Genomic DNA, 23,876 nt, shown 5'->3' with positions numbered 1-23,876 from the left:
CATTGTATGCATACATTTATTATTACCACCATTGTCATCACCATTATCACCTGTCTGAAAGACACCATGACATGTTTTCGTTTGATTTATATTTTTATTTGTTGATAATGGTGATGACAATGGTGGCAATAATAAGTGTATACATACCAATAGGTATACAGTATTACTGCTAACAAGCACCAGACCTCCGACCTTAATGGAATTTAGCGTAATTAGAATTCAGTTTTATCTGAAAACTCTTTTTCCCACCCAGGTGGTGAGAACTCAACCCATAAGAAGACTTGTCCTTTTTAAGGAAAATCTTCTTCTCCTTTATCCAGGTAACTTGGTGACTATCCTTACACTACAGGCAAGCACAGCCATTTAGTGCAGCATAAATATAATGTTTGTTTAATACCCAAAGCCCTGAAGACGGACTGTGTCAGAAATGCATCGGCATACTTTGTTGGGATGTTTACCTTCTGGATGCACAATTCCTTCTCGAGCAATTAACTCTTTAAGTGCCATGGCTTTTTCCCCGCAGTGCCAAGGCCTATTTTGGTGATTTCGGTATGTTGCCATTCAATGTCTTCTAACTTTTTTGTCACATGAGATATCTCGGCCAAATTTGGCCCCTTTGTTTCCCCACATGTAGATGGTCGGAACGCCACCCAGGAATCCTAAGTTGCTGTAGGGGGGTGAGAGAAAATCCAAAAATGCCAATAAAATGATGTACAAAGAAGCTGTGTTTTTTTCCTTGTAAGAGCTAGGAACAAATGGTTTGCTGTGCTGAATTCCCCAACTTCCTAGCTTCCAGGAACAGGTTGAGTGGAAACGAAAAACAATTATTTTGATGTGGTTATCAACCGTTTTGTGAGAGGGAGCCGATTTTGGCAATTTTTGACAATTGGACATGCATGGACGGAATGGAAGTAAAGGGTAGGAAAGCCGAATTGGAGGACAGAAAGTCATACATTTCTGAAAAGTAGACAAAATTCTAAGTTTAGGAAAGGGTGATTTGCGCAACAACTAGGTAGGGGAAAATTCCATAATTTGGGGAAAAAGCGGGAAAATGACAGAAAAAAAAGGTATGTGGTGGACATGGTTGGCCTGGTACGGCAATGGCTTCTATGAATTTTGAGAAAAACAATGTTCCGCTACATTCCGCCGACCCTTGCAGTTAGGAAATAACACATATTTTGTAATGTTTCACAAAACAAGCAGTACCACAAGTCAAGAATCAGAGCCATGGTATGCAGGAGTTTTATGCTTACGGCCTGAACAGACATACTTAGCATGTGTAAATCAGGAAAAGCAATGTGGTGAGGAAGGGCAAGCATACATTTTATGAAAGACCACAGGCAGACCTTTTCAACGGTAAGCAACTTGTGCAGTTAAGTGTATGGTGACTAAAGCAGCGACTAAATGTAGGTCACATTTGGGAAATGAAAGGGTTGTGTGACAAAGGGCAGCAGCAAATGGATTGAAACGATATGAAAACAATGCAAACACAACAAATGTCATACCTTCCCGCTTTCCCACAGGTGTCCCGACGAAAACGGTACCTCACATGTGTGGGTGCACCTACCTGAGTGCAAAGGGGCGAGCCAAAAAGTTTTGTATGAAAATTGAGCTCTAACATAGGTTTATTGCTTATATTTAAGCGAGATATAGCGTCCTTTTGGCTAATGATCGACCGGACCAGAGAAACCTTAATCAGCCCTACAGATGTTCATTCTTCTGGAATATCCCAATGAGCACTTAGGACTCCATTTCCTTTGAGCTTCTTTTAACGTAGAAAGTGACAGTCTTTCCTCCATAAGTCTCTGAATTTTAGGGATTTATTTTACACCAAACATTTATGAGTAATATTAACAGATAATGTTAGTTGGTTTTCAACACTGTAAACAACATTGGGCTAAAATGGAATACCATTATGATCAGTGGTCGAAGTGTACGAAAAGAAGCAGTGGAGTTATGATCCCTGCCGGTCTGCCCGCTATCCACAAACCCCATCACTGCGCCTCTCTCACACACAATCCAAACCCCCAAACAAACACACCTGTTATTTAAGGGAATGTTCAGTGCAGTGCACTGAAGTGCAAGCTTCAACTTCTTCCAACACTTATTTTAAAACTAAACGATTCCAGAACGGTTTCTTTTTAAAATAAAAGTATAGGAACAGTGAAACTTAAAAATAAAAAGTATAGGAGCACCGCTCCCGACCCTCCTGCCCACTTCAACCTCTGAATATTCTCTAGAAAATACTCATTAGTTATTCCGGATGTTTCCATAAAAGGTTAAACTAATTCTAAAAATATGTGTTTTAGATACCTGTGAACATATTGCGGGTCTAACCGGAACCTCAAAGAGAAGAGCACTGACAAACCCACTTTTTTAAGAAAAAAACAATAGGGTAAGCATATCCCCTTGCGCCTTGAAAAATCCAATAAAGGGATCAGCAGACTAATTGTACAATCAGGTACTTTGCTTTCTACCGTCAATAAGAATCTCCCAAATCCATAAGTTAGTCTATGAACATAGTGAATACACTATGAACTTAGATGCAGAATCTGTGCAGTATGTCTATACCTACTTACCTCTTACTGTATACTTCTAATTAGTGGTTCATTATTGTTCTTCTAACAAGATGACAGTCTGTTTGTTAACAACTTCTTTCAACGGTTGAAGAGGTCTAAATTATGTTCTATTTATATGATTCATGCTATAACACAAATGTTTGGAAAATGTACAAAACATTTTATGTTGGTATCCTTACCTAATTTAGAATATAATTTATTTTTTACAGGATTTAAAGTTTGATTTTCGTAAAAACAGCCACTGAAGAAGAGAATCTTTCTCGAAACGCGTTTGACACTTACATTTGGAACAATAAATCCTAAACCAACCAAAACAACAAGTTACAAGTTGCCTTCTTTTGCATATAAATGTAAAAATAAAAAAGTCATGTTACTTTACTTGATGATTAGACTAGGTGATGTTTTAAGTCTAGTCTAAAAAATTGAATGTCTTAAAGGGATGGTCTAGTAAAAAATTTTATTTAAAAAATAGATAGGCAACATAAAAAAAAAAAAATACTAGCATTCTCCGTTTTAAAACTTTCTATGTAAAATTTTGAGCTATTCAAGCTCAAAATTCGCAAAAGCAAGCACATGGGCGCATCCATTTTGTGAAATGGAGGCCCTCCTGTGCTGGCTTTTGCTTTTGCGGCACTAATGAAGGAAAAGCCAGCCAGCTGTAGTAAACAAAGGCTACCGCTGGGTGGCTTTCCCTTCATTAGTGCTGTAGGCGGAGGACGGGGACCGGAGACCAGAGCAGGAAAGCTGCGGCTGAATCTCGGTAAGTGCCATTTATTTTTTTTAAAAAAATAAGCACTAGCTGTGTTTTTTTTTCTAAGTTTTCCGGGCTGGAGGAGCCCGGAAAACTTAGAAATAAAACCGCAGCTTTAAAAACGTATTTATGTTTGCGGTCGCTTTTAAAGCGACCGCAAACATAAATACAACGTTATTGTGTTGGAAAACGCTGCGGTTTTTCTTTCCAAGTTTCTCAGGCTCCGCCGGCTCGGAGGAGCCTGAGAAACCTGGAAAGAAAAACCGCAGCGTTTTCCAACACAACCGCGTGTGTTTCTGCCTGCTGTGGCCATCACTTTGGGTCTCCGGAGCTCCCAGGGGAGCACTGGAGACCCAAAGTGAAAGCCACAGCAGGCAGAAACACACGTGGTTATGTTTACATGCCGCGTAGTGTTTCTACCTGCAGCTGATTTCCCATTTGGGGCTCTCGGACTCCCCACCGGGAATCCGAGAGACCCAAATGGGAAATGCTAAATGCTGCGTTGTCTGCCTAAATCTGCTTTCCCATTTGGGGCTCTCGGGCTCCCCGTGGGAGCCCGAGAGCCCCAAATGGGAAAGCAGATTCAGGTAGAAACAACGCGGTTGTTTTCCGCAATGCCACGTTGTTTCTGCCTGAATCTGCGAGCCCCAAATGGGAAAGCAGATTCAGGTAGAAACAACGCAGTTGTTTTCCACAATGCCGCGTTGTTTCTGCCTGAATCTGCTTTACCATTTGGGGCTCTCGGGCTCCCCGTGGGGAGCCTGAGAGCCCCAAATGGTAAAGCAGATTCAGGCAGAAACAACGCGGTTGTTTTCCGCAATGCCGCGTTGTTTCTGCCTGAAGTTGCTTTACCATTTGGGGCCCTCGGGCTCAGTTGTGTTGGAAAACGCTGCGGTTTTTCTTTCCGAGTTTCTCAGGCTCCTCCGAGCCGGAGGAGCCTGAGAAACTTGGAAAGAAAAACCGCAGCGTTTTCCAACACAATAACGTTGTATTTATGTTTGCGGTCGCTTCAAAAGCGACCGCTAACATAAATACAACGTTTTTAAAGCTGCGGTTTTATTTCTAAGTTTTCTGGGCTCCTCCAGCCCGGAAAACTTAGAAAAGAAAACGCAGCTAGTGCTTACTTTAAAAAAAAAAAAAAAATAGCACTTACCGAGATTCAGCTGCAGCTTTCCTGCTCTGGTCTCCGGTCCCCGTCCTCCGCCTACAGCACTAATGAAGGGAAAGCCACCCAGCGGTAGCCTTTGTTTAGTACAGCTGGCTGGCTTTTCCTTCATTAGTGCCGCAAAAGCAAAAGCCAGCACAGGAGGGCCTCCATTTCACAAAATGGATGCGCCCATGTGCTTGCTTTTGCGAATTTTGAGCTTGAATAGCTCAAAATTGTACATAGGAAGTTTTAAAACGGAGAATTCTAGTATTTTTTTTTATGTTGCCCATCTATTTTTTAAATAAAATGTTTTACTAGGCCATCCCTTTAACTAATTTTGCTGAATCTATAAAAATGAAAATTGTATTATTCATCTTTAAATACTTGGCAATATAGCCACAGACAGTGTGCAGGGGACGGGAGTACCCTAATTGGGAACTTATCTTGTTTTCTACCTTCCCGCAATCCCACAGGTGCCCCGATGAAAACGGTACCTCATAAGTGTGGGTGCACCTACTTGGGGGTAAAGTGGAGAGCCAAAAACGCGGCTAACCCCAAGTCTTTTCCGACAGCAGAATTTGATGAATTTCGTGCAAGTGCGCACCAAACAGATATGGGCCTAGGGTGTCCAAGCCACCATGGAAAACAGAGAGCCCCATGCATTTCTGAAAAGAGGACACCGGTGGGAATCCGCAGAGGTCTGACTTGCGCAAATCGGACCAGAATTTATTACCCAGAAAGCCAGGCAAAGTCCGAAATGTGGCGAAAAAAAACCCAATTTCCACACATTTCACTCGGTTCACCCACTGAAACACGCCGCCAACACATGGCCTACCTTCCCACATTTCCCCTTGGGGGGAGGGGGAAGAGGGCCCCCCCCTCTTCTATAAAATAAATCGGTGGCTAGTGACCCCCCCCCACCCCCACCCAAATCTCCCACTTTTTTTTTCTTTCATTTTGCTCCCCATCCTTTGTGGGGTCTGCACACTTATTCCTGGTGCCCCCCTCAAATTGGATGGGGGGCCACCTCATGTACTCCTGCCTGGGGGCAGAAATCTGCCCCCATGGAGGACTACAAGGGATGGGCCCCCCCTTTCCACTTGGTGTGGGAGGGGGAGGGCCACCACTCTTTGATGTGTACAAAAATCCCTGGTGCCTAGTGCCCACCCGCATCCCCAATCCCTGTTGCATTTAAAAAAAAAAAGAAAATGTTATTAAAATTGCCCCCCTCCCTGGGGGCAGATTATCAGCCATTTGCCCCCAGGGTTATCCATATTTGCCTCCCCCCACTTCTCAGACAGATCCCGGTTGTCGAGTGGGCATTGCTGGGCGTGGATCAAGCGCTCTGCGCCCGATCCGCGCCCAGCAATGCTTTCACAAAAGGTGTGGTTGGAAAGGGGAGAAACTCCCCTTTCCAACGACACCTCCCTCGATCTCCGGCTTGAAATACAGCCGGAGATTGAGGGGGAGAAAGGTGGAGACTCACCTTTCATTTTCACTGCGGCAGCCCGAAATGGCTGCCGCAGTGAAAATTACGCACACCGACGTGAAATTGAAGGTAATCCAGCCCCATGGCAGTGAGGGGGGACCAGCCCGGGGGTTGGATTACAGTTTTAGGTGATCCCTACTTTGCAGGGATCGCTCAAAACATGTTGCCAAAAAGGACGAGCTAGCTCGTCCTTGGCACTACGGAGGTAATGTCAAGGACGAGATAGCTCGTCCTGGGCACTTAAGGGGTTAAATAATTGAACATTTGGTATCTGAACTTCGTCTTTCTATGAATTTCTAAGGAATATTTAACAAGAATACCCAAACTACTGGCAGCTTCTCTGTAAGAGCACACTGCAAGCATACCTTGAATTGGAATGCTCTCTAGTTCTCTTTTTATGATTTACGTTACCTTGCGCCAAGGCTTAAAGGCATGCCCCAATTAACACAGCGATCCTAATCACCATTCGCATACGCAGTGCCCACTCTATTCTCCATAAGGGTCTTAAGTACAATTGTAGAGTTCTGAGAAGAAGCGACCCTCCATGGGGTCCAAGAGGAAGACCCCAGAAGTACTGCCCCGGAAACCACCACCCAGGGCCAGCTCTGGACATGGCTACGGTAAATAGAACTTAGTGCCCAATGCAAACACAATGGAGCGTGAGTGGTTCAAGAGATATAATAGATTTCAGGCTCCAAGCCCCTAGAAAGGTAGAAACAGTACTAGGTGACAGTAATCCCTGGGGAGGACTTGTCTCACCATCATGGTCATCATGCAGGGTCATATGGTTACGGGTTCAACAGCGATCATTATTGGTAGTCTCTTGGTTCATCTGGGGAACTCAAAGTAGTAGGGGGTGGGGGGGACGGAAGAAGCCATGATTGTCCCAACTATGAAGAGGGGGCCCTCATGGATGACTTGACTGATGCAGGGCAGGTCTTGTACTGACCCTGGGCAGGGTAAGGAGGAACTCAGTTGTTGGACTTCGCTCTCGTGAATGGCTCCTCTTCTGAAGGTGGTCAGCACGGTGGGTTTCCGATGTTGCAGCAGAGCCCTTGGGATTGGTCCCAGCTACTAGGCCAGACAGAACCCCTTGCAATGCGGCACAGCTGGTTCTGGGACCTGCAGAGAAAATGCAAAGATGCATGTTAGGTAAGATTTTCTTATCAACGATAAATCTTTCTGGCCTGTGTCAACCCAAAAACTTTTTGCTGGACTGGTAGATTATTTTTCCTTATTCCTCAGCGAGTGGGAACCTTTTTCCACATTCAAGAGTCTTTTACTCTTTTTATGGTGTCATTTTTAAGACTCTCCATAGTGTATTTTTAATGTTATCCTCTGAGACAACTTTTGGCACATACTGCCTACTGTTGCTGGGTTGCACTTGGGGCGCCCCTTTTAACTTTCTCTGGCTAACCTTATGAGAACTACTGTTCCCAAGGGTATAAAGGATCTTTGGATCCCTTTTACATATCAGGTGAGGCCAGCACCCTCCACCTTATGCTGAGTGCTGGGGAGATCATGGGTATCACCTTTCTCTTTCTAAATGCAATATTTATGTTACATGGAGAAATGTAACTTTAATGGCTGGTGGCAGTGCACCTTATTTCAGTGCACGATTACCAGGGGCTGTTTACACAGCCCGCAGTAAAGGTACCCATGGGTGCTCATTTTACCAAAATACCCCCAAACCCCCTCCCAGTCTCCTGTTTTTGCCCTTTTAGTGTTCCTTGTCCTTTCTTGTTCCTTTCCCTGAAATCCAGGGTGGGAAAGTCCTTTGTGTGATTTTTATCTTCAGCAGGAATGCTGCGAATTCCCTGCCTAGGCTCCAGAGTTTCTGTGAAGGCAGGAAGCGACAGGGGAGTCTAAAGCTCTGCAGCCCTTTGTCTTCCAGCCTGACTGAGAATCCAGTTTAAACTGTCCCAAAAAGGAATGCCAATCCCCCCAAGTTTGAATGTTGCATGGCTGTTTGATTGGCCGGGGTTGCAGCATAGAAGTCCGATCCTGGAAGCTGAAGAGGTAGTTGACCACTGCAACCAGATCCGAAAAGAGGGAGCTGTAGAAAACATGGCAGAAACGATTTCCAGCGACTGGAGAGTTTGCTGTGTAACCAGAGCCTGCTGTAGCCCTTCCTTCCAATGGAGCTGGGGACACCGGAAACGACGACAACGACCCAGAGTCTGGTGTAACCCACTTGACTCAAGAAGACCTGCATTTTGAGCCATCCCACATAGTGCTGTGACATTGCGGGGCTGCAATACCAAAAAACCCCGGGATCTCAAGCCATTGTGCGGTGCACGGTCTTCCAAATTCCGAATCTTGCTGAAACTTTGTGGGCATCCTGCTGGACCTCCAGAGGTGACAATCGAGTGTGAAATGTCCCCTTATCAGAGTGCTGGACCTTGCAAACGATGAGAACATGACCCTGATATTCAGGGCCCTATTCTCATCTAGGTGTTAAGTACCGAAAAGGACGTGAAAAGGCTTAACACCCTTTTCGGTACTTAAGACCTATTCTGAAGTCGGCGCATTCCTCCGAAGTCAGAAAGAATGCGCCACTTTCGGAATATATGTGGCGGTTGCTGGGATGGGTTGGAAACCAACCTAGCAACCGCCACATTTGGAAACTGGCTTTTTGGAAGCCTATTTTTGTGGCACTCCGCCAGTTTAATATGTGCGCTAAACAAGCGCACAAACAAGGTACCCTTTTGGTGCCGTTAAACTGGAGGAGTGCCACAAAAAAGTCAGAGCCAGTGCAGATGAGCAGCTTTAAGATGGCAGGGAATCTGCACTGCTGTCCACCCATGCAAAATTATGTGAAGGATTTGCAGATGTCTCCATTGGGATACGTTTCAATATTGAAACGTATCCTAATAGAGACATTTCTGCACCTGCTTAATGCAATGGGATTCCTAAACGTCGGTTTGCATGGGTGGACGGAGGACTTTAAACACTTGTGATGGTGTCCCAATATTAAAGCAAAAATTGCAGCACGGGCCAAAAGTTCTGCTTTGGGGAACATGTGTGGCCAAAATAGGTTGCCGCAAAGAAGAGGCACAGGTAACACAGCCCTATGGGGATATGATATGATAGGTTATTTATAACGCGCTTAATACCCAGAGGTTTCTAGGATCGAACCCGTGTCGCTCCGTGTCATCTTGCTTCCAAGGCGAGCACAATGCAAACAAGCAATGCTGATGGACCCTGAGGGAAACATGGAGTAAAAGGGCGCACAACAAACACACAGGGCAACAGAAAAAGATGGCAGCACACCCTTGTGTGTAGCTAAAAAGGGCAAAGGGCTAGCAGCGGGCAAGAGGAGTATTTGGGGGTACAGCAGTACTGTCTTGGAGAGAGGCGGAACAGCCCTCTGTCACAGTAGTTGAGCATGGTTGAAAGACACTGCAAAGGAAGGATGGGGTGAAGGGAGGGGTAACAACGCAACAGTTCTGTAGTGCTGTGATGTGGGTGCTCACACAATGCGGTGTTGTATGTGTGGGTGTTGTGTAGGACAGAATGGGCTTAGATGTTTGAAAGCGTTAACTTGTTCAACCTGTTGCTGCTACTACCTGCATACTTTCTAAAAACAACTTTTCTGTTAGGTGTAATTGAAATTTTGATTTTCTACTCTGCAGGTGCTACATGAACAGCGACAGTTGGACAACAACAATCAATAGTGTTGTCACCTTCAAGTAATTGCAGTGTGTCGTGCAGTTTCAAGAATTATGTCAACTGCAGCCATAGCATACGCATTAGCTCGTCGCAAGCGTACCAATGGTAAGGAACCTGTGCAACCACCAGTGGAGAATGCGCAGTATGAGCTTCCACCTCCCAGGCAACGCAGAAGGGGAACAAATAAAGAGCGTATATATCGTACTAAGGTCAATATGTTCAACATGTCGGCTGAACATATTATTCAGCTGTACCGTTTGGATGGTGATGCTAGAACATATTTGATGGAGCTTATAAAAGGGGACTTGGAAGGAAGAACCAACAAGAGTACTGCAATACCACCTTTAGTGAAAGTACTGGCTGTGCTACACTTCTGTGCTAGTGGATCCTTCCAAGGTACTGTTGCGATGGCAGCTGGTATGTCGCAGGCAAGTTTCTGCAAAATCATGCAGGTGGTAATGGCGGCACTGCTGCGGCACATAAGCAAGTTCATCGCTTTCCCACTTATGCCAAATGAACTTGCTGAAGTAAAATCAGTTTATTTTCCCTAGCTGGTTTTCCAAGCGTTGTAGGGTCCATAGATTGCACTCATGTGCGCATAGTTCCCCCACGTGAAAGGGAGCAAACATTCAGGAACTGCAAAATGCACTATTCATTGAACGTTCAAATGACCTGTCGTGCGGATTTGAAAATCACGCACTGCTATGCCAACTTCCCTGGATCTGCACATGATGCATTCTTTCTATGTAGTAGCAGTTTGCTGTTGGTAATGAGTGGATTGTCTAATGACAGAAACTGGCTACTTGGAGATGGCGCCTACCCCTTAAAACGTGGCTACTGACACCAGTCTTGAATGCAAGCACTGCACCTGAGCAAAAGTACAATTCTGCACATATAAGGACAAAACACAATTGAACGAACATTTGGGCTCCTGAAAAGTCGATTCAGGTGTTGCATGTTTCTGGAGGTGATCTCATGTATTCTCCAGACAAAGTTTGCAAAATTGTAGTGTTGTGCTGCATAAATTGGCCATTCAGCGCCGACTGCCGGACCCAGAGGATGCAGTATCGGAGGAGGAGGAAGATGAGGACGAAGTACACGTCCACAATGACGACCTTGAAGATGATGGACGGAGAGTTTGCACTGAAGTCATTGACAATTTCTTCCTGTGACATTGTGCTTGCCAACTAATGCAAATTCACAAAGTATGTATGTATGGGTATGCATATGTAAGGTGTTTATGTTAAACATTTGTATTACGTGGAAGCAAGACTGTATCGCCATGCTTTTTAAACGCTTATTCACAACTGTTAACACACTAAACTTCCAGCAATAAAAGTTTGAACATCTACATCACATTTGTTTCCTCATTTCCTTCAACTTCTTGAACTATGCACTTCTTAAAGTATGGTCAACATGACCGAAACTTACAATGTGAAATGTTCACCTGTAACCAAACAACTCAACCAGTAGAACATTTCTCAAGGTGCACTTACTTTTTGGTTTGTTCATGCTTACGTTTACATTGTCTCTGAGGCTGAATGGCCTGTGCAGGCACATGCACTTCACTGATGTTGGAAGGGCTTGGTTGAATGATGGATTTATCTCCTGTGTTGGCCTCCACTGCAAATGGATCAACCATGCTGGCCGACAACAGGGAGTATTCCTTTTCCTGCACTCTCAACAGATTTGTCAATGTTTGCAAGCACAATGGATTGCCCTTCACTGTGTCGGCGCAGGTTTCCACTGCCTTCATAATTTCCCCATTCTGCTTCTGCAATTCAATGGTCATCTCCACACTTTTCGCTTACACTTCCGCCACACTACTGATCGATGTGCACAGGGTGCTAACGTTCATTTGAATGTCATTTAAGACACCAGTTGCACATGCCATATCCGGATGTGCAACTGCATTCCCCTTCTTAAGAATGTTCAGCTGCTTCTTGAAGTGAGCACTCATTTGCACGAGTGCCACAGTTTGGTTCTCTGGGGCAGCAAGAAGACGACAGTCATCATCAATGGCCTGTCCTGTTATTACACTTGGCTCTTTAACCGTCATTGGTGGCTAGATGAACTGTGTTTCTTTCACAAAAGGGTACTCGGTGCCTACATCATCCACTACAGTAGGCATGGTCATTGCAGTACTGCTGCCCTGAAAGTACTTGTAAAGAGTAATTTCAGTTTCGCCTTCTAAGTCAGTTGATGCTGCCAAAGTGTGATCTTCCTCAGGTTCTTCATGGATAGAATGCTGTAAGTCGCCAACAGTCCCTAACGCCCGAGTTCCTGCCCACAAGAAGACATGTTAAAAATAATTTAACACAGGACCTTCTCTGCATGTTGAAATTCTACAAAAATGCATGTTATTAGCACACCTATGATGTCCACTCCTTAATTCCCATCATAATAGCAACATCTGTAGAGGCAGTGAACTCCCGCTACCCCTGTCTGTCTTCTCACTGTTACACATTCTTTGACCAGCATATACACCTGTACCCTACCATGGAAGTTACAGAGATTTCGATGCCACATTCAAGCCCTCCCCTACTTCCCCGCCAATAGCACCTGTGCTGCAATTCACCTGCACAAACTTGCACATATCTGCTACACAAGTGATCACTACCAAGGTGAATTACCCAACATTTTAGAGGATCCATGCAATTGCAAGGAACAAGTGCACACATCCTCTGCACATGCCCAGATGTCACAATGCTTTCCACTTACCTGTGGTCAGTGTGTACATGCCTCCTACGCCTTCAAGGCTCCCTGAGTCCATGAGTGCAAGCACCTTCAATTCAATGGCCGAATAATTAGGCTCGAAGGGCGATCCTCCCCCAGTGCCCTTGCTGTGTTCGGTGAAGATCTGCAGCAGGGCTTCACCGGGCAAACCAACGGTCCAGGAGTTGTAGCAGCCGTCCTCTTCAAGCTCGTCTTCGGTTCTTGCGTTCCAGTGGTCGACTCTGCCTCCCAAGCCAAGAGACTCGCCTTTTATTCAGTTCTCTCCCATTCATTCCATCCTAGCTGTCATTCACCCAGCAGGGTGGCGGTCCTTGCCGGACAGTCAGCCAGCCAATCATGCCAGAATGCATTTGGGTCTCCTAGGAGACTAAGCCCAGGGGGTCTGGCAGCCCCCTCACTTCCTGCCCACCCCAGACACTCGAGCGCCAGAGGCGGTCTTCAGTCTTGAAGCCCACCAAAGGCAAAGAAACAAAGGGACCAAACCTGGGAGGTGTAGCAAGAGAGCAGGAGCATTCGCCAGGTGTAGCGGACCCAGCTGTGGCCAAGCCTGCGGAGCATCTGGAGTCCCTACTGTGCCAGGAGCTGGAAGCAACCGGCCCAGAAAGACACTGAGGGGCAAAGGCTGCTTGAGGAGTGGACCACTTGCGTGCCGAAGAGCCAGTGCCAAAGTCCAGCCGGAAACCAATGGGAAGAAAGAGCGAGCCCTGTCCGACATGGAACACCAAGAGGAAGCTGTGCCATGAGGGCCGACCACCCCGACACACGAGAGGAGCCCCACCCAGTGTTCAAAGGTATGTGGTCGTTCCGGGGAACCGGGAGGAGGGCAGCAAGGTCCAATAAGGGGGAATGAGAGAAACTAGAGCCCAAGGTGGGGTGAGAGAACCCGGACCCCAAGGCGGGGTGAGAACAACAAGATCCCACTTCGGGTTAAAGACAGGAAATTGCCCAGGTGGAGAGAATGCAAGGATGTTGCTTGATAAACTCCAAGAGACCACTCAGAGTGGGGCCGCGAGACAGGGGTTCCCCATGTGGGAAAGAGGAAGAGACATTTGGTATTCTTAATTGAACTGTGCCAATGAGAGAAAGACTACAAAGACAATCAGCATACTTGCTTGGACTGTGCTTCAGGGCGGGGAGCCCAATTGATAGTTGCACCAGGGTGGGGGTCAAAAACCCGTCACCATTATTTTGCTTGGTCAAGGGCCCTAAATGTACTTTTGTTAACTTTATCATTTTCTGTTGTAGTGGTAGGGACATAACTCGGGTTAGCATAGGTTTCAGGATAGAGGACTTTTCATATGTTAGAAGACATCTTGAGGAGCACTCTTTGTTGGTTTCCTTTATAGAATAGGGCTGGGAATATTAGACTTAGGGGTAGCTTAGGCATTGTGACTTATTATAAAGAAACACGTTCAGACAGCATGCCAACCTGTGTCTCCCGACTCTGATCTAACAATCCCCAGCAGGAGAAAATTGCATCAAGGAACCATGCCCTGGTAACTGTTTCTTTTGTTGCGTTCTCTCCATTCCGGATGCCATACATTTGTCTGCAGAACTTTTGCATTCATCCCAGATCCTTTGAACTTGGTGAAATTACTTTTCTGCTGTGTGTCTGAGGCTTTAACTGTATGTAAACACGCTTCAATTAGTGAAAGGAAATGGTTTAGCTTAAAGGGAAAGGTATATCTGCATATGCTGGAGCCTTGGGTTCACTACAGTGATGCTTCAGGCTCTCTCAGCTGGGGAGGAGGTGTCTTATAAGTAGGGTTTCCTGTTTTAGGGGTTTAACTTTTTTTTTTTTTTTTTTTTACTTCCAGTGTTTTCAAAAAATTTCAGAATCTGTGTTTCAGTGTTTTCCCGTTTGCCCCTTTCAAAAAATCGCGGACAACTGTTTTTCCAGGTGTAAACACAGAAATGTTCTTTTATTGCTTCATTGCGTGCATTTGTGGGAGCTCTATTTCCTAACACACTGTCATGTAACGAAGTATGCCTTCTTCTGTAACCAGCTTTGACTCTATATAGAACAGTGCCACGATGCCTCCCGCTAGCGGCGCAGTATATAAATATTAATAAATAAATAACATTGTTATATGTTAGCTCGTATACACGAGGAGGTGGCTGATGTGTGCATTTTATTTTTCAAAGGCAGACAGGTAATATGTTATCTTACAAAGCACACCCATATGTCTGCATTTGACACGTTTATTGTGAGCAGGAATGGGAATAAACTTCCCTTGCACATATGTTCTTGGAAAATGTACACCAGCAACATAGGAGAGTTTCAGCTGTTGGCATGGCAACGGCAGAAACAGCAGCAACCGCAGTAGGATGTGGGCTAATTGTTCGACGATAAGAAGGAATGAGTCAAACCGATAATGGAAGGCATGACATCACAATGTCCGTGCTCAGAAGTAAGGCAACCACATTTTACCATTATTTAATGTCTTCAGGAAAGTGTTGCGCCTGATACAGAAAATCACGTTTCATAAATGCCTCTTTGCCAATGTCAAAGTTCATGTTGTAATGAAGGAACATCACAGGGTAACACGAATGGCACATGACTGGCGTTTGTTCTACTTTCGGATCAGTTCATAATCCGGCACAAACACCAAATGTGATGCTTAGGATACAGCTAGAGTGTTGGAGCCGATTCCTCGCAATCATAATTGAGCGGAACGTTTCATTATCGAACGCTTCCCTCCCTTCCCATCATTCAATAGTGTTTATTCTTTCAGAGGAGCTGCACTAAGGCAATGTATGGATGCAGTGTGTTTCCAGAGCGTAACCCTCCCTGCATGCCACAGTAGGATCGGTTTAGAGGCACATGCAGAGGTTGTCCGATAAATAAATTGTCCAAATAAATAAATAAACAAGGCCGTGGCTGAGGCCTGTAACTGCCTCTGGTGCCCCCTTGCAGGGGGCACCTGTGCAGTAACAGTCCTGAACACGTCCTGCTCCTCTGCCGCGGCCTTGTTTATTTATTTATTTGCACAATGTTTTTCGGGTCCGTGGACCCAATTAATTCATTTATTTCTGCAATGTTGGTCGGGACCAACATTGCAGAAATAATGAATCGGATCCACGGACCTGACAAACATTGTCCAAATAAATAAATAAACAAGGCCATGGATGAGGCATGTAACTGCCTCTGGCCATGGCATGCCACTTACACACCTGCAGAGAGGCAAAGCTGCCTACAATGCACGCCGACTCCCCACACCCCGCTGCACCTCCCCTCCCATTACAACGCTGGCACAAAACCATTCAGTGACTAATGGCCCATCATTAGTAGTTTCCTGCCAGCATTGTGATGGGAGGGGCTGGTATTAGCTGCAGGGGGAACTGGAGTGCCCTTATTGTTGTGCTTATGAAGAAATAAGCACAACAATAAGGGACTAATTGACAGAGGAAAAAAACAAAAGCAGTTCCCAAAAATGCACTGAATTCACCATTCGGCCACAAGGTGGCAATGGTGCATAATCATTTAAGGCATTAAATACAACTCTTTCAAAGAGCTGCCAGGATAGCTCACTGGCAACGCTTCTGTCTTGAATACAAGACATCATAGCTTCAAAGCCCGCTTCCTTACCGGTTTATCAGAGAAAATTGGTAACACCCGAAAACCGACTCCCTACTTATAAGTGCCCTGCATGGCTTTTCCAAGGGTCTATGAAAGCTCTCAGAACTAGTCTGATTCAGATGGCTGTTGGAGTGAGAAGGGTATAGGCCCGCAGAACTAGCTGTCAGTGAGGCGATGTGATTGTCCACAGCCATTTGACAAGCCCAAAAGGAGGAGGTTGATCAGGGGGTGCTTCCCAAACTGCCCCCCAGGCCTAACAACCCCGTGTGCGGGGTGGCACCTAGCACAGAACGGAGGAGACGTAAATCACAGTCCCCATAATCTTTCATTGCGATTATCCAAATAGCTAATATAACAAAACCTGATGTACCTTCTTGCCACTCTTTCAACCAGTTGACATGGTCAATCTGGGTAGTTTTCTGGGAGTCTGAATATCTCACTCGATAGTTCAAGCACTGTGCAAAAATCCAAGTTGCCTGCCAGCCAGCCATAAAAGTAACTTGCCACATCAATTCTATGCATACACCCAGCACACCATTTCTTACTCACGAAAAGTCAAATATCACTAGCCAATGGTGAGTGCAAACTCTGCACCCATTATCAAATATGCCAAAACTTTGGTTATGGTTTGTCAAAAGGGGTTCAGGACGATAAATCTACACCTCAGTGGCAGTGCTTCTTGGTACATAGCCTGACTCTCCAAGGGCGTAAGTGTAGCATAGAAGTCAAGGCTATAGAATCAAAAGTGAAGAAGGGAGGAGTAAAGGTATGGGGTAGCATAAAACACCACACAATAGGGCAATGTTCCCATAGGATGTGGACTGTTCGAAATTGCTGGGAACTATTTAGCTCCTGCTTCTACCCTAGGAGAGCCAGGTTGGCTGAATACAATAGTTACCAGGAACAACTTTTTGCTCCCCGGGCAAACTGGTGCCTTACAAACATGCATATGTGACATTTACAGTGTTTGAGAATGTTGACAAAGAAGAATTAGAAAACATTTAAGACACATTTTAACATAATGGATCATACACACAGTTGAAGTGTACATCTCGTATGGAGGTCAGCTGTCTACTCGCTCCTGGCTACCCATATTAGCTCCTGCTTACTGGCTGATACTGGACAACCAGGAGCTGGTTTTTGTTCCTACTCATCGAACTTTAATTATGAACACTGGATAAGTATTAAAATAGATCCTTTAAATAGCTTTAGGATAAACGGTAATGCTGTATGTTGCAGGTGCAGATCTTTGATACTTTATTTTGGCCAAATATGTCATAAAAGCCACACACAATGAGACATAAAACTACAATAAAATGATCACTGGTGAAATACACGAATACAGTAAGAGTAAAAAGAGTAAGAACGACCATTTAAGCACTGAGTGTTACTAAACTTTTTGCTGCTGCAGCGACAGGCTTGGTCCAAAACATTCCCCATGCAGTACAACATTACTTCACAGTCACCTGCCAGGCAGAAACAAAGCACCATTTTGACTAGGCTGACCTTATTTAGTTTAAAAACAGGTATCAAGTAGTTAATCCTGGCGTAAAGATACGCCGGGGAGAACGGGACAAAATGCACAGTGCTTTCTACTTTATTAAGCCAGAAGGGGCAGAGAGCCGAATAACTTAGGTTCCATGTGTGCTTTAAGTTGGCTATGGGTAAAATACCAATACGCAACTTCATTAGTTTGGCCTGCAGACTATCTAAGTAGCATTGAAAACCTGGGGCTACTTTACTTGATAGTTAAGAGCATGCAGGTTTCCCTTGGGATTCTCTCACCCTTCTATCCATGTAGGCCGTATCGTTTTAAAATTTCCTGGGATTGAATCAAGATGTAACCAATAATCCTCCAGCCCCATGGTCAACAGAGCCCATTTTATGGTCGTAAACCATGGCAGACTTGAGCCACCCGGGTGGGTTAGCACCTCCCAGACAGCTCTTCTGTAGTGGACCAGTTTACCTTTGGTCCACAGTCTAGCCCAAACACACACAGGCCTCATCCGACATATAAAGCCAATACTCTGCAGGCCGAAGTCCCACAATATTGGGACATTTGGTGCATTGATTGGCAACCCCAGGATTGATTTGAAAAATGTCTGCTCCACAACCTGGAGCATGCCGGATTACTCATACCCAAGAGTTTACCCCCGTAGAGAGCAGCCTGCCTTACCTGACTCTTATAAATTTGGAGAGTAACACTGACCGGCCCCTCCCCATTGGCCTGAATAAGTCTAGATACAGCTCCACAGCTCCTAGACAACATTAACCCAGCCCGTCTCACCCGATAACTCCACGCACAATTGGCCATCAGGCAGACCTCCAGGTAGTCATAACTCACAACCTGTTCAATAGGGCAGTCTTTCAGTCCCACCTTGAGCCGAGGGGATTTCTTGACCCGCGATTTGCTAAAAACAATTGACTGAGTTTTCGTCACAATAATTGTTAGACCATTATCCTAGCAAAAAAGCCCTCAAATATCGCCAGCTGCCTCCATAGACTTTGGAGCCAATGAGAGGAGCACTGCATCATCGGCAAACAATAGGATAGGAATTCTCTCGGATGCCAGCGAGGGTGCATCTGTCTGCTCAGCAATCAACAGATCAATGACCCCATTGATAAAGAGACAGAACAGAGTCGGAACAAGGACACATCCTTGCTAAACTCCAGCTTCAATTCTGAGAAGAGACTTGGCCATCCGCAGAACACCTAATGACAGCCCCATTGTTGTTATACAGCAAATGTATTTCTCTTAACATACCCATGGGAAAGCCCAAATTAATTAATGTCGCCCACAGACCTGCCTTGGGTACGCTGTCGAACGAGGTCTTTAAATCAATAAAGGCCACGTAAATGTTCATAGACTTTAGGAAAACATACTTCTGCAGGATCAATGAAAGCCTCAAAACTTGGTCGACTCTACTGACCTCACGCTGGAAGCCAGCCTGTAGGTGGTGCACCGCCCCGCCTCCAGACTCCATTCCTCCAGGTGGACCAACACCGACTTAGCGAATACCTTTCCTCTGCTTCCAGGAGGGAGATTGGACTACAATTGGCCAGACAACTCATGGTGCCCTTCTTATAGATGGAGCAAGAATAGCTTGGGCCCATGAATGAGGGACTATGTTTACCGCCAACAGGGCTTTAAAAAGCTTAAAGAAATTGGGGAGCCAGATAGTCATCTCCTGCCTATACCAGTCGATAGGCAGCATATGCATATTCCACAGCTTCTGTGACAATAGGGCCCGCTTGACATCATACATGGTCAGAACAAGGGGAGCAATATCCTCCATCCCGTGCCATTTGGAGGCAACCTCTGATCCTGCACAGGACTGCACGCTGTGATCCCTATAAAGCTTTTCCAAATAAGTAACCCATGCCGTCTCAGGAATACTATCCTGGATCAAGTTGCACTCCCTGCCCTTCCATGCATCAATCCGATGACAGAAGCCTCTAGAGTCCCTCAACTTAGAGGCCCGGAGAAGGTTACCCCAAGGTTGGGCAGAATATTGCGCCTTTTTCTCTAAGCAAATTACAATAGTTTGCCCTTGCTTCAGTCAGCACCCCAATACCCAACTCCCTGGGACTCTTGGCAAGCTCAATCAACACCTTCTTGGCAGCACGACAACCACCATCATACCATGGAGTGTTACGGATAACACCGGTACTTAATCAGGCTATGCCCCGGGAGGACTCGGGCTATGCCCCAGGAGACACACAATCCTTTCATGTGCTTGTAGCAAATGATCAATGCTAGGCACCACACTATAGCAAAATGACTTGAATAGGGGCAGAATAGTTGCATACATAACCGGTATTACAGTCCCCAGGTCCAATGCATACCACTTAATAGCGTGCCTCACTATACCCCTTGACTTAGAGGAGGTAATTTTGTGGCTGAAGCCCACCCCCTTCAAGCCAAAAAATGGCCCAGCAACTGAAACTACAATTGGGTTGTAATCGCTTTCAGGCCTCTTCGGCACCCTGAAGTCCTGCAGGTGTCCCCAAGCTTCCACATTCACCAAAATGTAATCTATCAGACTACATTTGTAGTGCGATCCATAAATCATACTCGCTGGTTGGTCGCCTTGAAATCTTCCATTGTTAAGACCTCAGGCCAAGCGAGAGAAACGCTCTTGCTGCTTTCCTGGTAAATCTATAGTCCTTCCTGGGACATTATGCCACCAGTTCACCCACACTCCATCTCACATCCTCCTCTTCCATTAACCCAGACGTGACATCAAGGGCTCATATTGGAGATTTAAATCCCAGCAAATAATTTTAGCCGATCCAGTTTGACTTTCCCTCCATTTAGTTATTCTTTCCTCCAGCAATAACAGCAGGGAATCATTAACTGGGTTCTCCTGGCGATTGTATACATTAATGCAAAGAAGTTTAGACCCATCAAGACAGCGTAGGTGAATTTCCATAAAATCACTGGATACAATAGGGCACATACAAATTGAAAAAAATGACTTCACATTAACCCAGATTAACAGGCCGCCGCTAGCACGACCTTTCTTTCCTCCCCTTAACAGCTGGTACATGAAATAATGAAAAACCCAGAATGCATATCATTTTAGGATCAAATCTTAAATGGCAGCATCTTCCTTAGGCATCACAAAAAAAGTTCCGGATTCGAGTTGCAGTATTTTTGGTTAATGCATTTAGAACTTAGTCAAACTGAATGTTAGTCAGTGGATTAAGGCAACAAGAAAGCTTGCAGCTATAGTGTAAAGGAGCTTTCACACTGTAGGCTGAGTCAGCACAAGTCGCAGCTGTGCTTAGGTGGCAACCCATGATTTTCCAAAGTTATCCAACACGACAGCAGCAAGATGTTGGGAGGAGGGAAAAGGAGCTGTAAAAGTCAGGAAGACAAGGGAATTACCCAGGGTGACTTTTTTGGACTGAATAAAGCGAATCCCGGCGATAGCGATATCTGTGCAGATACTTCCACTGCTAAGAGTGAAGCCTCGTGGACAAGGCAGTGTAGGTGGCGGCCCAGCAGTCCCAATGGAGGTAAGAAGATGCTTTAGCAGTGGTATGTTTTAGTCAGACCTCAATATCTGCACTTGACACTAGCAACTTGCGAGTGATAATTGACCCTTGGCAAGTGAGAAAAGGTGTGCTGTATGCATACAGAGAACTAATGAGGCAAGTGAATTTGGATGCACGACTTGTAGCTTGCAACTGGACATTTTTACCAGTTAGGTCTTCAGGGGTGCCAAGGTGCCAAAAACAAGATATGCCCATTAGGTGACTGGCAAGTGCTATCCTTATGAGACCAGGAGTCCTGTAGGTGAGTGACTTGGCTGTGCACAGTCAAGGGAAGGGAGCACGGGTGTGATTCCCTCTGGTCCGAGATTGTGCAAATTCCAACAGTAAATTGGCCTTGGGATTGTGGAGTGCAGGAGCAGTGCCTGAGACCTCCATTGGTGCGTCCTTGCAGGCTGCTTCAGGATGAATCCCAGTTTTTTTTTTTTTTTTTACACAGGTATGGTGCAGATATACACCTTTGCTTATGTCGTTCTTACGAGGATGGATTCACATCTAGCCTCCAATCAAGCACAACGCAAACATGTGTTGGCCACACAAGCAGGAGTAGTGGTCCCACAGACCGAATTTAGAACATAATCCCAAAAACCCATTCATACATTCAGACAGACAGGTTTATAGATGCCCTGGACATCTAACCCGGGGTCTCAAGAAGGTTATGCCAAGAAATGTCACACATTTGTTTCATGGTTACTGGGTAAACTGCTAAAATCAGGTTGCCATTATAATGGGGACCTGCAGGGAACAATCCTTTGTCCCCATATCACAAAATGGGCACCGCAGTGTTCAACCTTCCAAATACAAAGGAGCATCCAGTTAACACAAGGAGTCAAGCAGGGGGACTGTTAGGAAACCCACCTCCTGCTCTTTATGGAATCGCCTGGTGTACTCCCACTTCTGGGAATGTAGAATCCTTTTCTGCATAATGCTGGGGGAAAGGTGAGCCGACGCATCGCTAATTCTCCTTGTTGCGCTTCGCTCCCCAGTGACTGCCTTTTGGACCTATTCCTTGGCGCTTCGCATATTCAATTCCTACTTTTCTTCAACACCTCTCTTTCGGCGTGTTCTCTTGCCTGGACTATCGTTCCCCTACCTTTTCCTGTTGGGTTCGCGTGTGCATTACACTACCCACGTGACCTGCCCTAGCTGCTCTCCTATGGCTGCAACACTGCTTCATACTCCAGCTTTTGGCAGTGTTCATCTATCGCACCATAACTCTCAGAGCCTCTATATTGCTCCGTTCAATGTCCTTTCTTCTGACCCCCACATTACTTTCCATACTTGCCACTAATCTCGCAGTTGCTGTCTGTGCCTCTAACCTCCTCCGGTGTCTGCACAAATCTTCTCCTCCCATTCTTCCTTCTACTGTTCCTTCTCCCACTTTCCTTTCCTGATGCTATTCATTTCTCCTTCCTTTTTTGCCGTTCAGCAAACCGCCAGCTCTGCCTTGAGCCTCACTACAGCAGGGGCCCATTGTGGTTGTATTCCATTCTGTTTATTATTCATTCCACACTGGTCTTTTCTCCTTCCCTTATTTTGCTCATCTCCTCCTGTTCTTTCTCTCGTTCTTCAGTTTTTCCTTTCCCAGTGATCCTTTCCCTTCTCCTTCCCCCCCCTTGCCACGTTTTTCTTGCACAAGACTACTACTTGTAATTCTGAGGACACTTACTTCCTACTACTTCAGAATTCTTGGCCGAATCCCCTCGACGGAGGAACCCCGGATTTTGGCAGCTTCTTCTTCCATGCATGTTTGAAACTGGCCTCAGGTTCTCCAGATGTTAGTCCTTCCCATCTTCCCTTTTAACTTGCACTAACTGGGTCCTTTCTCTAGAGAACTCTTCATTACTCGCTCTTCATCTTCTAAGTATGGCTGGCTTCCAACCACTGAGCAATCATTATGCCTTCTTTACTCCTCTTCTCAGTGTTTTTGGCATCAAGGTGTGTGTATTGTGTAATAAACATTACAATAGTAAACAGTGGTTTGTTCAGGCTGATTTGTCATAGGCCCTGATGGTATGAGGTACTCATATGAAAGGGGGTTAGGGAGTTTCTTGACGGAATGGGAGTCCTTGTCTCCAAGAGGGGAGTCTCTCTGTGTGAGGTGCCACTAGCCACCATCCTTAGGGGGAATATCGTGTAGCAGGCTCACCTCACAAGAAAGGGTTCCCCCGCTGGGGAGAAGTGACAAGACCCTGTGATTCATCACAGCTGCTTATCATTGGTTTCCTATACATCTGCATCAGTAATTTGCCATTATACAACTCCACGACTTTGTACATAGTTTTTATTAAATTGTGTTTTATTTATCTGCATAGTAAACAAAAAAAATCATAGTTTCATCAGCATGTGCATTTGGGTAGTAACACAACAGAATAACCTTTTTAAAAGAAAAAAAATATATATCACTAGATCAATGAATGAAGCCAATATGCTGGTTCTCCAAAAATCGGGAAAGGATCCTCAGCTCCCTAGTTCATATCGTCCCATAGCCCTGATAAATCAAGATGCTAAGTTATATACTAAGATATTGGCTTCCAGACTTAAACAAGTACTCCCGAAACTAATCCACCAAGACCAAGTGGGGTTCGTCCAGGTAGACAGGCGCATGATAATATAAGGAGGGTAATCGACCTGGTGGAAAAATCTGGAATCAAGCAATCTCCGGCGATAGTTCTCGCTCTGGACGCAGAGAAAGCTTTCGACTGAGTATAGTGGTCACTCCTTTTTAACACACTAAGGAAGATGGGGGTGGGGGGAGACATACATCCAGATGGTAAGAGCAAACTACAACTCCCCCATCATACGAGTAGCAGTGAATGGGAGCCTAACGAACAAGATACATATAGGGGAATGAAACAAGGGTG

The 23,876-nt window shown here is 45.4% G+C and overlaps 1 protein-coding gene across 5 annotated transcripts in view; it reads right to left on the bottom strand.

Moving 5' to 3' along the window:
• Positions 1-23,876, bottom strand: part of LOC138452997 (oxysterols receptor LXR-beta-like) — a 427,073-nt gene that overhangs the window by 274,731 nt on the left and 128,466 nt on the right. Inside the window, exon 1 of one of the 5 annotated variants that reach the window (XM_069605424.1) lies at positions 6,916-6,938. The exons of 3 other annotated variants lie outside the window; for them this stretch is intronic. The gene's annotated coding sequence lies outside the window, so the exon portion shown is untranslated. Of the gene's footprint in view, positions 1-458; positions 531-6,915; positions 6,939-23,876 lie in introns of those variants that run through there. One more of the 5 variants, XM_069605419.1, reaches the window with a different exon arrangement.

Source organism: Ambystoma mexicanum, chromosome 1p (assembly GCF_040938575.1).
Source record: "Ambystoma mexicanum isolate Mex_15411 chromosome 1p, UKY_AmexF1_1, whole genome shotgun sequence".
In the NCBI taxonomy this organism is placed as follows: domain Eukaryota; kingdom Metazoa; phylum Chordata; class Amphibia; order Caudata; family Ambystomatidae; genus Ambystoma; species Ambystoma mexicanum.
This window is presented reverse-complemented; position numbering and strand designations above follow the sequence as displayed.